Raw genomic sequence first — 13,340 nt, forward strand, 5'->3', positions numbered from 1 at the left:
AAAGTCCTGTGCCCTCAGCTAGAATTTGGTCCAAGGATGAAAATACTGGACGTCGCACAGGACACGCATGCGCAGGCTTCATGGACAGGCTGTAAGAAAAATTGTATTAGGAGGTACATCTGGAAGGTAAGAATAGACTATTGCAGTGCCAAAAATACTTTTCAAAATAGAGCACACTTGTTCTATCCCTTTTGCTGCCAAGAGGCACAGAACCGGAGGCAGCAGGGACAGGTGTTTTCTCTAAAAGTAGAATTCATTCTTTTGGCCACCTATACAACACGGTTGGCCAATGTATTCAAATCCAAGTGTGGGATCCTTCCAACAGCAACATTCAGTCACTGGCAAGCTTCACCGGGAGCTCTGCAGTTGCTTTTGGTATGATCAGATGAAAAGCTGCTGCCTGAGTTGCTGATTACAGTTCCTTTTTCCTTCTAAAACATGTATTATTTAAAATTACCTGGAACAGTTACAACTGATTCTAACCAACTCTTTCAGCATACAGAAATACGTGACTGTAAGGAGATTATAAATATATTTTCTTACAGCTGAGTAGTTCAAGCCCAACATTTAAGTGTTGGTATAAAAATATGCGAAACCAAATTGTATGACAGAGCTTGCTTTGTCAAAACACAAATGTCTCATAAAATATGCCGTCTAGCATCACAAGTAGTAGGTGATATTTTTCAGAAACTTTTTCCATACAAAATAACTATTAAAATTAACCAAAAACGTTCAAAATCTAGATTTATGATTTTAATTGACTTCCGATTTGAAATGACATCAACTGGGAAGTTTATATAGAATTGTTTTTTAAAATACTCCCTCCCAAAAATTATTTCAGTTATATAAAACATTTTCTTTAACCCTTCAGATACTTTCAATGATTACCCTTAGGTGGGAACTGCCCCCAAAACACTTGGATCTCTCCAATTGCCTGTCTCCTTTCTTTCCCTCCAATTTGTCTGATAAAACCACAGAACAAAATATTAACTATTTGTTTAACTCTAATCTGAAGGGTTCACAATTATAAAACATAAGGTAAGGTCAGATAAGGTCAGAAGAGATCAGAGATCCTCAGACAGACAACTGCAGATGAGTTTTTTTTGTCGTCATCCCCCCTCTCCTCCCAGAGTTACAGGAACAAATCCTGCCTACAGTAAGGTCTCCTGGATTACTCTCTTCTTGCTTTGCTCTCTACAGCTAGAACCGTGGAAGCTTTCAGTTCTCGTGTAAACCCTGCTGCTAAATAGCAGCAAACAAGACAAGTTTCCAAAGAAACTCTTCCCTATTTCATTACCGCACTTTTCATTTTTGTCAAGTCTGTATTTTCCACAAGACATAACCCTACCTCGTCAGAAAGCTTCTTGCCAGCTTGAACCTTTAACACACTTTGCCTCAGAAGCAGCCAACAAAATGGATATTTCTCATTAGATGACAGCCTGAACTCATGCATAGCTCATCTCTGCTGGCTATTCAAAACTCTTCTTCACTCCTCTGACTTGCCTATTCAAGTACTACAGCAGCAGGTTGCACTCTAGCCATGAGCTTGTTCTGATGTTCAAATCCAGTTAAAATGAATTATTAAACTGCTGAAATAAAATTAAAGTTATACAGCAATATTTCTTTCAGGCCCTACAGGCTGTACTCTGTCTTATATTATAAAAACCTATAAAATATTTAAAGTGACCATGTCTACGCAATTACACTTAATCCAGTTGAGAGGAATATACTACTAAATGAAATGAATCATGCTGGCATTTGTGTCTATGCAGGACTAATATTAAATATAATTAAAATACTTTATTCTTTTCCTAAGAGAAATTACTAGGCTGAATACGTTTAAACAACACTAGTTACTCAACACAGTTATTTCACAGCTACTCTATACAGACTGCAAAACACAGGGACAAGATCTCAAGCAAGCACTTGGACACCTAAAAGTATATCTTGCATGATACTCCAGGTGCCTAAGCTGTGCTATAGCCCTGGTGTGCTGCTGCGTAATGTACAAACGTTGGCACGCGCCTTCAAACCAAAGCAGTCCAAAGCTTCTGTATTGAAGTCCTCCAAACAACTCAATCCAGACAACGCGTTCAGAGACACGGACAGCTTTGATATCACTGCAAACCACATCAAACAACCATATTGACTTGAAAACAAAGGATTTCAACAGTAACATTTCAAAGATTTCTATTTTTCATATAGACAGCAACGAGCAGAACAGGTTTCTCTTCCCTGACTTACCCCGCTTCCTAGGATGGTGCGTTCTCCACCAAACTAAGGATGAGACCAAAATGCAGCCAATATGAAGGTGGCTCACACTAACACACAGTACTTCATGATCAGAGCAGGACATGTAGTTGGTTATCACTGATCAACTGATGCAGTTGTTGATTCAACAATGAATGTTTTTCATTGACTAACTCAAATTCTTTCCACCAGTCTCTGCAAGATCAGGCCTAGAAACTGTATTTGGTGTACAACCAGTTAAAAAATGCAAGTCAAAGCAAATGCTATTTGATAAGCAGAAAATTTAGAAAGCAATACCAGTTATTTCAACTTCCACTAAGAATGCGTGAACATATACAGGAGATTGTTGGTCCATGAGATCATTTGAGGCTCATATTTGAATGACCACTAAAGAGCAAGAGCTAAGATTTTTCACATCTTCTTAAAATTATTTCTCCAGCTATTATTCTTTAGGTGTATACTGGCAGTATACCATTTTTATTCCACAAAAGTTCTATTATCCTGCCTTCTGTAGAAAGACTGAGTTCTTTAGAGATTCATGAAGTGTACTATATTGAACCAAAACCAGAGGTAAGTTTTCTATTGTTATAGAAATCAAAGCATCATTTAATTAGTTTCTCATACCATACTGTAAACATGTATGCTAAACTCTGCAATTTCCTGTTGCCCTTTTCTCTTTGCGTAGGAGCACGTCACCTACGCTGTACACACAGAATTATCAAAATAGCTAAGACATAAAGCATCACTCAAAACACTTACCCACAGGTGCGCGCATACCCACCACTATCACACAGCCTCAGTAATCCTTTGTCTACTGAAGACCACAAAGCATCATCCTTAAATTACAACTTGTGAGAATAAGACAGCCTCTCATTTCTTCCTACAGCACAAGATCTCTGGTCTCCAGTGAACACTGCCTGATTGGTATTAATTTCTTTGGGACAATGTTAAAGAGCTTCTGCTGCCAGTCTCCTCCCAAAGTGTCCCAGGTGCCAAGCCCATAGGATTTGGAAGTTAGCAAACGCTGTTAACCTAAAAAGACAAGCTCCTGGGGTAGGCATGACACACACCGTTTAGCCCATCACAGACTAACATCAACACTGTGAGTGCCACCTGCAAAACATTTGATGGTTTGTACTGAGAACAGTTCTCAGGTGTTACCTGCTCTCTGCATGAAACATGGCTTGGCAAGCAAGCATGTGTGAGCTGACACCTCCAGATGGCTTCACAGCAGCCGAAATAGCAGAAGACAAAGCTCCACGCAGACATAAAAAGGATCCAGCCTCTCTGCACATAGAGGAAGGCAGTCCTAAGTACATGGGAGCTCCTGGACTCTAATGGGACACCGATGATGCAACTCAAAAACCAGCACAGTTGACCACAGGAAACAGTCCTGGTCCTTTTGGTTGTCCTCTCAACTTACGACATCTTATTCTTCGTTCAGCTGTATTTCTCTGACCTCCAAACGGCCTAAGCAAGGAATGGGAGGCTTACCTAGAGCTGCTCTAAGAGCTGGCAGACTCCAGGCTTTACATAAGCTGATTAACCAGGCTTGGTGACACTTTGCGCCCTGCCGTCATGGGTACAGAGACGAAAAAGCAGACGGGGTGTCAACAGCATCTTTAGTAATTTCTCTCATCATTCTTTACACAGGTTAAATAAAAAGCAAGACAGCAAAACCCATTGCCCTGTAGCTCAGGGAACAGTTGTGTGTTCTGGATTTTTCTGCATCTTTGCCCTGAATTTTGGCTACCCAACTGTTTTGAATAACCCCAGGGTTTTCTGTTGTAGTATGTTAAAATCTATTTTTGATTCTGTTCATATTCTTTTGCATTTAGAAGTACTATCATCAGTCACATTGATTTTTCACGGACTAGCTAAGCCCAAAGAAGTCTATAATGCGTTATTCCTTACACGCAACTTTTCCAAATGGCATCTTTGCCCAGAGAACAATGTGGTAGACCATATACTGTCCTTCTTGCTGACTGGTATCAACGCATGCCGTATTTCTTTGCTTGCCCAACAAGGGGCAGCTGCTTCACACTGGGTCTGCTAGAAACACAGTATTCAAGCATCTATCGTATTAGGAAGCCAATGCAGTGCAAAAAGATGGAAAAAAAGTCAACGAGATAGAGTTTATCTGTACTGTGGCCCACACTGCACTTGGTTTAGCACTGATAACACTGCTCAAGCACAACTTCCTTATGTTCCATCCTAGGGCTGTTTTGTTAGATGTTCATGAGAATTTCGGATATATTCCCAAGCACAGCTCCAGACAAGTACAATATTAAAAATTCCCTTGTCTAGAGTGTGAAACAGTCTCAAAAAGAAATGACACATTACAGACTGTGACTGCAGGAAAGCAGAAATCATTTCACAGTTCAGCACGACTCCAGCTGTTAGGCAAACAACTAATAAATAACACAAAGTAGCAAAGGCTTCATAAAGATAAGGGAGCAACTGAAGGTGGATATGCTGAAGAATGAGGAAAAGCACGTTTTGGATTCAGGAAGCAAACGCGAATCAACTTGCAAGGAATGAAGAGGGCATGGAAAGAGCTGGCGTGCTAGGATGGACCAACTGGGATTGACCAAACCCAGAGCAGAGCAAGAACTAAAGAAAGGACCTGGCCACCTGCTTCCCCTCTGCCCTGACAGGGTGGAGATGGCAAATCAGAACAGCAACAGCTGGCCTCAGGGCCTGCCTATGAACACAGGTGTATGCAAAAGGAAGTCTACTAAGAAAACTTTAAAAGGCCAACAAATATTTATTCCCGGTAACACGGCCAATTTCCACAGGCTGAGCACAACTGTACTTACGCTTTCTGGAAGATCGCTGATAGCAGGACCCTTGCATTTTCTTCTAAACCACATCCTCCTCTTATGAAAACAGCTACCGGACGATAAGAAATAACTGTTCCAGTGCCTCGCCACCCTCACAGTAAATATTTTCTTCCTTATATCTAATCTAAATCTCCCCTCTTCTAGTTTAAAGCCTTTACTCCTTGTGCTATCACTGCACCCTGACGGAGTCCCTCCCCAGCTCTCCTGCAGCCCCCTTCAGGCCCTGGCAGGCCACTGGGAGGTCTCCCCGGAGCCTTCTCTTCTCCGGGCTGAACACCCCCAGCTCCCTCAGCCCATCTCCACAGGAGAGGTGCTCCAGCCTCTGAGCATCCTCATGGCCTCCTCTGGACTCTCTCCAACAGGTTCGTGCCCTTCTTGTTCTGGGGTTGGGAGTGCAGTTCTCCAGGTGGGGGCTCATGAGACCAAAGTAGGGGGGGGGGGATTCTTTTCATCTCCTCAAGTTGCTACGGTATCTATTTTACAGAGCAAGGATGGTTCAGCGGTATGCACATGGTCTGACAGAACGGTGAGGGAGAAGGCAAAGCTCCTCAGTACAATTCCCTCTGGAGTTTGTCCTTTATTATTCTATAAATATCCGTCCAGTTTTGAAGTTTCACTTCAAGCCCCGTCACATACTATATTACTCAGAAAGTGCCAAAAGTACAGAAGCAAAACTGAAATGAATTAAAATCATCTTTTGAACCATCTGATTCCTGGCAAAATAGAAAAGGACAGGATGAGCAATGGCACCCTTGGAACTGAAACAAGGAGAACAGCATTTTAATCCATCTCTGTAGAGCTTATCTTCCAGTTAGAGTATTTGGGGAAGAAGTTGACATATCTGATCATAAGGCACAGACAACTCAGCCATTGAAGGGATTTGCAGCTTACTAAACAAAATGGTATTTTTCTTCTATTTTGCATCATCAGGCAAGCCACACCTGGGACTCGTATAGCAGTACACTACTCAAGTATACTCTCACCCCTTATTCTGTTCAAGGAGAAATTGCATCGCACTTTGACACTGGAATTCATTTTTCAAGCATTAGAGAAGATGAAAGAAAAGCAAGAATATGAAGTAGAAGGAGCATTAGTGAATTTGAGAGAATTTCCAAACGAAATCCACGCGACAACTTATTTCTGTGTACATATGCCCAGCAGATTCAATGATAATGAGCGATCAGTTAACATCCAGTAGTCTGATCAGTAGCAACTGATCGGCCTGTAGCAACACATCGCTATCTAAAGGAATGCCTGGCACAAGCACATTTCATGTACTTCAGAGAGCTACATGCTGAAAAAAGAAAAAAAAAAAAATCAAACACTCCTTCTGCTCAATTAACCCTGATATGAACAGAACAAGGAAATAAAAATGGTGTGTTTTTTTTTTTTTGTATTCCCACAGTTTCTCAAAGTTATACCACATGCAAGTTACTTAAAGTTACGTGTCCATCAGAAATCAGAACAGAAGGCATGAGCATAAGACAATTACTAGAAATGGCAGGGAAATTTGAAATATCTCCACATGAGGTTCTGCAGGTCTTGTCAAATAAAAGTTTTTCATGAAGCAAAAAGACATGATACTCTAGCAAGAAAAAAAAAAAATCTAACTTTTCAGCTAGGAATATTTACTCATTTTATTGTTGTAGGAAGGGAATCAAAGTATTTCTTAGTACATTAGAATATTTTGTTTTTGACAGCTGTAAGATACTCACACCATCACATTGCTCTTTCTTATTTTATCAATGTATTACTAAATGGCAGCAGAAGTTCAAGCCACCATTATTTCGACTGTTCCTGGCACTTCAGCTGTCACAGTGCATATAACTTTCCCTCTGACCAAATCACATGGATTTACTTAACTTCAGAGTATTACAAAGATCACACAGAAACACTGCGACTCCAAGCCCTCCCCTGGGCATGCCTTGTTTGCCTGAACTGCAGCAAAAAAATAAATAAAAAATAAAAATCCAACAAGCCACAGTGGGAAAAGTTTAATATTAAACTGATGTGTAAAATAGTGTATCTTCTCATCCCAGTTACTGAAACAAAATACTTCTTTTTCAGGACTTCTTTTTTTAAATAAAAAATATCTACATTAAACAATTAGTTTTAAAATAACCTCAGAATCCGTTTTCTACACAGGAATTTCATCCTATTTGCAGTTGTGTCCTGAGCTTGCTTTCAGGTGCTGTCATATACATTACCACCCAAGGAGCAAGACAAACATGTGCATAACCTTTCTAAAACAGGCATTGCTTGATAGCTGCAGCCTTACGGTCTAGGTCTGTCCCTTGCAAACTTTATTTCTTAATCTAGGACGAAAAACAGCAGAAGTGCCAGAATTTTCCACCTGATGGAAATCCTGAATCTATTCAGCTCAGCTGCCTTCCCTGGTGATTTCTTAAACGAGCCCACAATGGTAACAGCAGACCACTCACTGTGGGCAGTGGTGATGTACCTGATGACCATCAGCTGTCATGGAATACACGAGAAAGTAAATTCCAGGTAAGAGGTTGATCAGTTACTCTTATTTGCAGACTCACTGCAGTCCCTAGAAGTCGCAAACACTTTTAAAAAATAAACATAAAGTGATCTCATTTTATTACAAACATTACCAGTATGGAATATATTCTTGGAGGCTTCTGCAGAAATTTCTTGAACTAATTTACATTTCCTATGTCACAATAAAAGGAAAATTGTAGCCACACATCTTCCAACCAAAACACATGGAAAAATCTTTTATTTTATTATTTTTTTCCATTTTATTTTGTTATCTGTTATACAAGGTTCAAAAAGAGAACATAATTTATTTTTCAGAACCAAGTTTTCATCTTTCTTCCCCACAGATCCAGTGGGGGGAGGAGAAAAACAGGGAGGGGGGGGAAGACTTCCTGTCACATAAATAATGAAAAAGATACTCAAAGACTGAAAATTTCACATGCAGCTTTTGAAGTTATTTTTACTTCTTTATACTTTGTCGCATGCTTTACCTGCTGTTTTTTCTTCTTTGGTAGCTTGACAAGTTCTTTACAAAAAAGATTTTTAAAAGGCTGAGGGGAAGGGAATTCAAGAAGTTTTCACTGATCTTGTCCAAATAAAAGAAAGATTCTTTTTGTTGAGTATGCAAACTGCAATCCTTTGAACAAAAGGCACTTGATTATCATGATGCCAAGTCCTTTCTCAGCTGAGAGCTTACACAATGCATGCTCCAGCCACAATAATACAAGTGCAACTGGGGGAAGGAATTAAGGCACTCTCCTCCTCCTTCGGCCAGGTTCATCATACAGAAATGATGTTTTGCCTTTCAGGCATGAAGAGGTGTAGTCTTTTGCTCTATTATTTTTCTGTGAGAGAATGCCTGGTCCAGGTGGACGAGGCGACAGAGCAGTGCCCGCATGTAACACGGGCAGGCAGCCCCGCCAGCCAAGGAGGCAAACAGAGCTCCCAGCGTCAGTCTGCATCGAGCTCATTTCCTCAGAGCTTGCTGCATTACCCACCAAATGGTTACAAAACAAAAGCAGATCTCCTGAAAACCACTCAACTGTAATCTCTATAGACATTTCCAGCATCAGCCAGCCAGAAGGCAGACTCACCTTTCTCCTTAGCTTACCTTGACACCCAGCTTTCCTTCCCCCTTACATACGCTGCTCCCCAGTCTGCCAACCAGGTCAGAGCCTGTTAACCCTTTAGAAACTGCTGTGCTTTCCAAATCCTACCACAAAACACAAGTTTATAACACAAATGCAAAGTAACGCGACCTAGTCTATGTAAGAGTAAGGAGTGGACCTCGTAGAAAATGGCTCAGTGAAAATGGTCCATGCCTCATCCAGCTTGCAAAAGCCAGGAACAGTCACAGAGCAAAGCGCTGCTGCTCCTCGTGTTCAAGCTTCCATTCCCTAATTTTCATCTTGCCTCTATTTCCTAGGAAGAACTTAGGGAACCAGATGCATCAACTTCTAAATCCCTTTTCCTCTTCAGTTAAACACACGGGTGCTGAGACCTTCACCAGTTAGTACTCCACCCAGAAGTACACTGCATTAAATGGGCACCAAGCAAAGCCACAGACCCCAAAACAGAGAAGTGCGCTCGATCTGCAGTTCTCACATTCAGATAAATACATTTGTGAAGTAGATAGAATACATAATTTTACGTATGTCCCACTGTCTTTTTTTTTTTTTTAAGAAAAAGAAATACAAACAATTCACAAATGTGGACTCTCAGTGTACCAGCAGTCTTCCTGTATAAAGAACATGGGAGTTTAAAGGTTTGAAAAGCAAATATTCTCTAAGCCAAACTGGTTCCTTTAAGTCACTAATAGCTTTGGAGAAATTTCTCCTGTGAGGACAAAGGGGTGATGTGGTAGAAACCCTGTTCTGAGCTAATTTATGAGTACTATGTGTGGCCAGACTGTAGAAACATTTTCCTCATGATCAAAAAGAATTACTGGAAGGCTTATTGTATACATACGTTGATTAGCTTTAATAGCAGAACTATTATAAAACTAGCAGGAAAGAACATAACAGACCATGCCAACTTGTTGAAAAATCCAAACATCAAGACAATTCAGAAAAATGTGTAGGGAGTTAACTTATGTGGAATACCCCATTCCTCAGCTCTCACAGCCATGCAGCATTCCCATCCTTTCAGTGGGAGCTTTCCCACTTCCTAAAACAAAATGCTTGCATCTTCCTCATACAGCAGTAACACAGAGTCAGCTCCAAGGAAAAAAAAAAAAGACAACTAAGTAACTCACCTAAAAGCCTTCATGAAACAGAAGTTTCATGAATGATTTCAAAACCAGAGCAGAGACAACACTGTGCCTGATGGTGTGGCACATACCTACAGCTTTCCAGACCATTGACATGAAGCTGCTATTCGCACTGAAGCCTCCCTCAAGTAATCAAGTCTCATGTTTTTTCAGACACACCGCATAAATCCCAAGTAGCACTTCCCTGTAGCAGTCACAACTGTGAGCACAGAATCTTTTTTCAGCCTCTGATTTACACTACAGCATCGCTGTAAAATGCCTTCTGCACTTTGGGGATATCTGAAAACAAGTTTACTTTTTTTTTTTTAAATACCATATAAAACAGCACCAAAGAAATGTTACACACAGATAAACACACATGCCCACCCCCTCATCCCAAGAGGCCATGAGACCTAAAACAAAGATACAAAGTAAGTATCCTATTACCAGTTAGTGATGCTTGATAACTACATTTCAAATAAGGCTCACAAGTAATAAGCAGTAATATAAAAGAAACCAGCAGCCTGACATTTTTGTTGTTCATTTTCTTCCTTTTTATGTTGTCATCATCATGAAAGCTTTGAGCTCAATTTATCCTTTGGATGGGTGAACAGCCACACTGGGAGAGATTAACAAGCATTTGAAATGTAATAGCAAATTTAGTTTCAAACTGAAGGCCTACATCTCCCGCCGTTCTTTCTTTCAACAGGATTATTGAACGTGGTTCAGAAGCGCACTTTAGTTTCAACTTTTTCCCATAACCACACCCCTCTCCTTTGTCGTATACACACCAGAGGGCCGATCAACTCCTGCTGTAAAAGTTTGATCCTATTTACACTTAAACATTCTTCCTAAACCTCTGATGAGAACACACAGAACTCTAAAGAGCACCGGGGTTCGCTGATTCACCCCAGCACGCGTTGCTACAAACCAGCGTCTTACTGAACCCTTTTCAGCCATTGAGAGCGGTTCTTCTCCCGACCCCGTTCAGCCCCAGCGAACGCCAGGGGCGAGCTGTGCAGCCATTCCACTCGCCTTGGAGGCGAGGCACGTGTCTTCCACGAGCGCAATCATCCGAGCCAGTGCTAGAGCAGCCCCCTGCGCTCCCAGCCAGCTGCAAAGGAAACCGAGTGCCCTTTGCTGGAAGGGCACACGACACATCGCAGACACTGATTTATCGCAAGTACCTGCTGACTACGCCAGCTGAGCTCTAGAACATGCCCATTAACGAGACCCATCAAACTGTCTGAAGGGCCATGAAGTGGGTACCTACCTACCTGAAGACAAACAGGAAAGCAAAACAGCCGAATGCAAAAACATCTGTAATTCACCAGCTGCTTCCTACGTCACAGAGGTGCCCAGTTACCACGGTGTTAGGATTGTCCTGTTCCTAAGCGGGAAGTAACAGCATTCAGACAATTACGGACATTTTCTGGGGTATAAGGGAAGAGAAGCATTATTTTGTCTTTTCTGACTCTTAGAGACGGGGAAATGCCCAAACTCCCTGAGAATTCTGCAGGAGCTGAGGTAGGCTGAAAGGAAGAGGAGGAGAAAGACAGCTACGGCTTGTATGATGCTTCTCCCCAGAGTTTTACCAGGTACAAAACAAGCCAGCATGGATTCAATTTTCTTCTTTCAGCAAAATGATATCCAGAGAAAAGTATTCATGAAATTCCCGTATTCATGATACCTGAGTGATGAACGGAATTTGGATTTGTCATGTTTAAAATTTTACATGCTTCTGACTGCAGCCTGGAGCTCCGCAAGCTGTTCCCCTGTGCCAGAGGAAGAAACCACTGGCACCAGCTCTGTGTTACCGCAGATAAAACGTGGCTCTCCAGCTTTTAAAGAGTTGCCAATGGGCCTTCATATAGACAAAATCCTATACCTCTTTGCAAAGGAAAAACATCCATCAGCTTCTCTTTCCACGTAGGTGAGAGTAAAGAAAGCAGAAATATTTTTTATAACCTGATAACAACCTCAAGCAATTCCAGGGTTAAACCCAAATATCCTGGATACCATAAGAGCTTTTACATTTATTAGACTGCCTTTCACATTCACTTCAGGCACTGGACCCAGTTCTCCTCTTAATTACAGGTTCTACAGTATTTTAATCCAGAAAACTCAACAGTCAGATAGTTCATAGACTTAGACATCTAAGTATGTTGATCTGGTTTTCTGCATTGGCAAGAATAGCACTCAAAATTCTATTGATATCAAAAGGAATGAAATAAAGATGCAATGCGTTCAATCCTTTGATATTCGTTGAAGCATCATGATGAATTCACCAGAGATTAAAACGGCACAGTCGATTTAACTTCCCTTTCCTGAATATAATACCTGAAGTCATAATTTGTTAGAAGTCAGGGGAGTGAGTACGGCTCGCTGCTGCATCTGAGATGCTGCTGAGCGCAGGATCTAACAACAATGATCGCATTTATTGTCTTGGAAAGGCCACACTCCTCAGCTCAATTTCTTCTAGTGAATACCTACTGCAGTGCCTCCTGCTTTCCCACGCTAACCACCACCACGCTTGGCAGCCACCCGCACCAAAATCCCTCTGGGTCGCAGCAGCACAAACTGGGCACAGCGGTGCTGGGGCAAGGGGCAGGAGCTGGAGGCAGCCTCCCCCACGGGAGGGATGGGGCACGCCAGCAAACAGCTGCAGTGGGGATTAAAAGAACTAAATCCACCCTGGAAGAGACACCCCCAGGTCCAGGTACCCAACCATCATGTTGGATACTGCTACAGAAAATACTTGTCCGCTGACCAATTTATCAGGAAGCGCAGAAGAAGAAAAAGCAGGAGTTAACATAGCAGACTGCTCTGAAGGCAGATGTTTATTCTAGACTGCTTCCACTTACATAAAACAGGCACACTAGAGAAGGCTTTTATTTGGTTAACACGCTAAAGAGTGGATGCTTTTATCATTCGAGATTTTGCAATGTTAATCCTGCAAGAATGGCTGGACTGGAGCTATTTATCATCTGGCACTTTATACTTTGTTTCCATAGAAGGAAATGAAAAAGGCCAGGAAGGTTCAGCCAATTTGTCTTTTAATACTCTTTATTGGCTCATTAATGATTAATTCTTTTTAACACTCTGCCCTAGATCCTAAATTCACAATAGCTCAATGTAGATGAAAGATTTCAAATCCCCGTCTCTCCTCCCTCCTCTTTTCTGGTTCCTGAGCCTACATAAAAAAAATATCTGGCACTGCTCAGCACACTACCGTCTAAGGAAATCATCCAGGACAAACACAACACACAAACACACACCAACCGTTGGAAGACTAAATGCTGCAAAAGATGAAACGAGCAAAGATCACAACCCAATCCAGTCCTAAAGAGCCACAAACAGTAAAGGACCCACTCAATGATAACAGCTGCCACTGTTTAGCCACTAAGTCTACAAGTTATTTATGCCTAGTGCTGCACTACTGCAGTACTGCAGCACTCAACTGTTCCCAGTTATTGAATTATTTTTTGAAGGAGCGT

The 13,340-nt window shown here is 41.5% G+C and overlaps 1 protein-coding gene and 1 long non-coding RNA gene across 12 annotated transcripts in view; both read right to left on the reverse strand.

Annotated features, from left to right (window-relative positions):
• Positions 1 to 13,340, reverse strand: part of FGF13 (fibroblast growth factor 13) — a 297,718-nt gene that overhangs the window by 173,149 nt on the left and 111,229 nt on the right. The gene's annotated exons all lie outside the window — the stretch shown is intronic.
• Positions 10,875 to 11,234, reverse strand: LOC310880615. Of its 2 annotated transcripts, none has more exons than XR_014571811.1 (2): positions 11,121 to 11,234; positions 10,875 to 10,957 (listed from the first exon to the last, which is right to left on the reverse strand). It is a non-coding gene; the product is annotated as an uncharacterized lncRNA (long non-coding RNA). The 2 variants fall into 2 exon arrangements; XR_014571812.1 differs by having other exon boundaries at positions 10,875 to 10,983; positions 11,121 to 11,223.

This window comes from Anser anser (assembly GCF_964211835.1).
Source record: "Anser anser genome assembly, chromosome: 13".
Taxonomy (NCBI): domain Eukaryota; kingdom Metazoa; phylum Chordata; class Aves; order Anseriformes; family Anatidae; genus Anser; species Anser anser.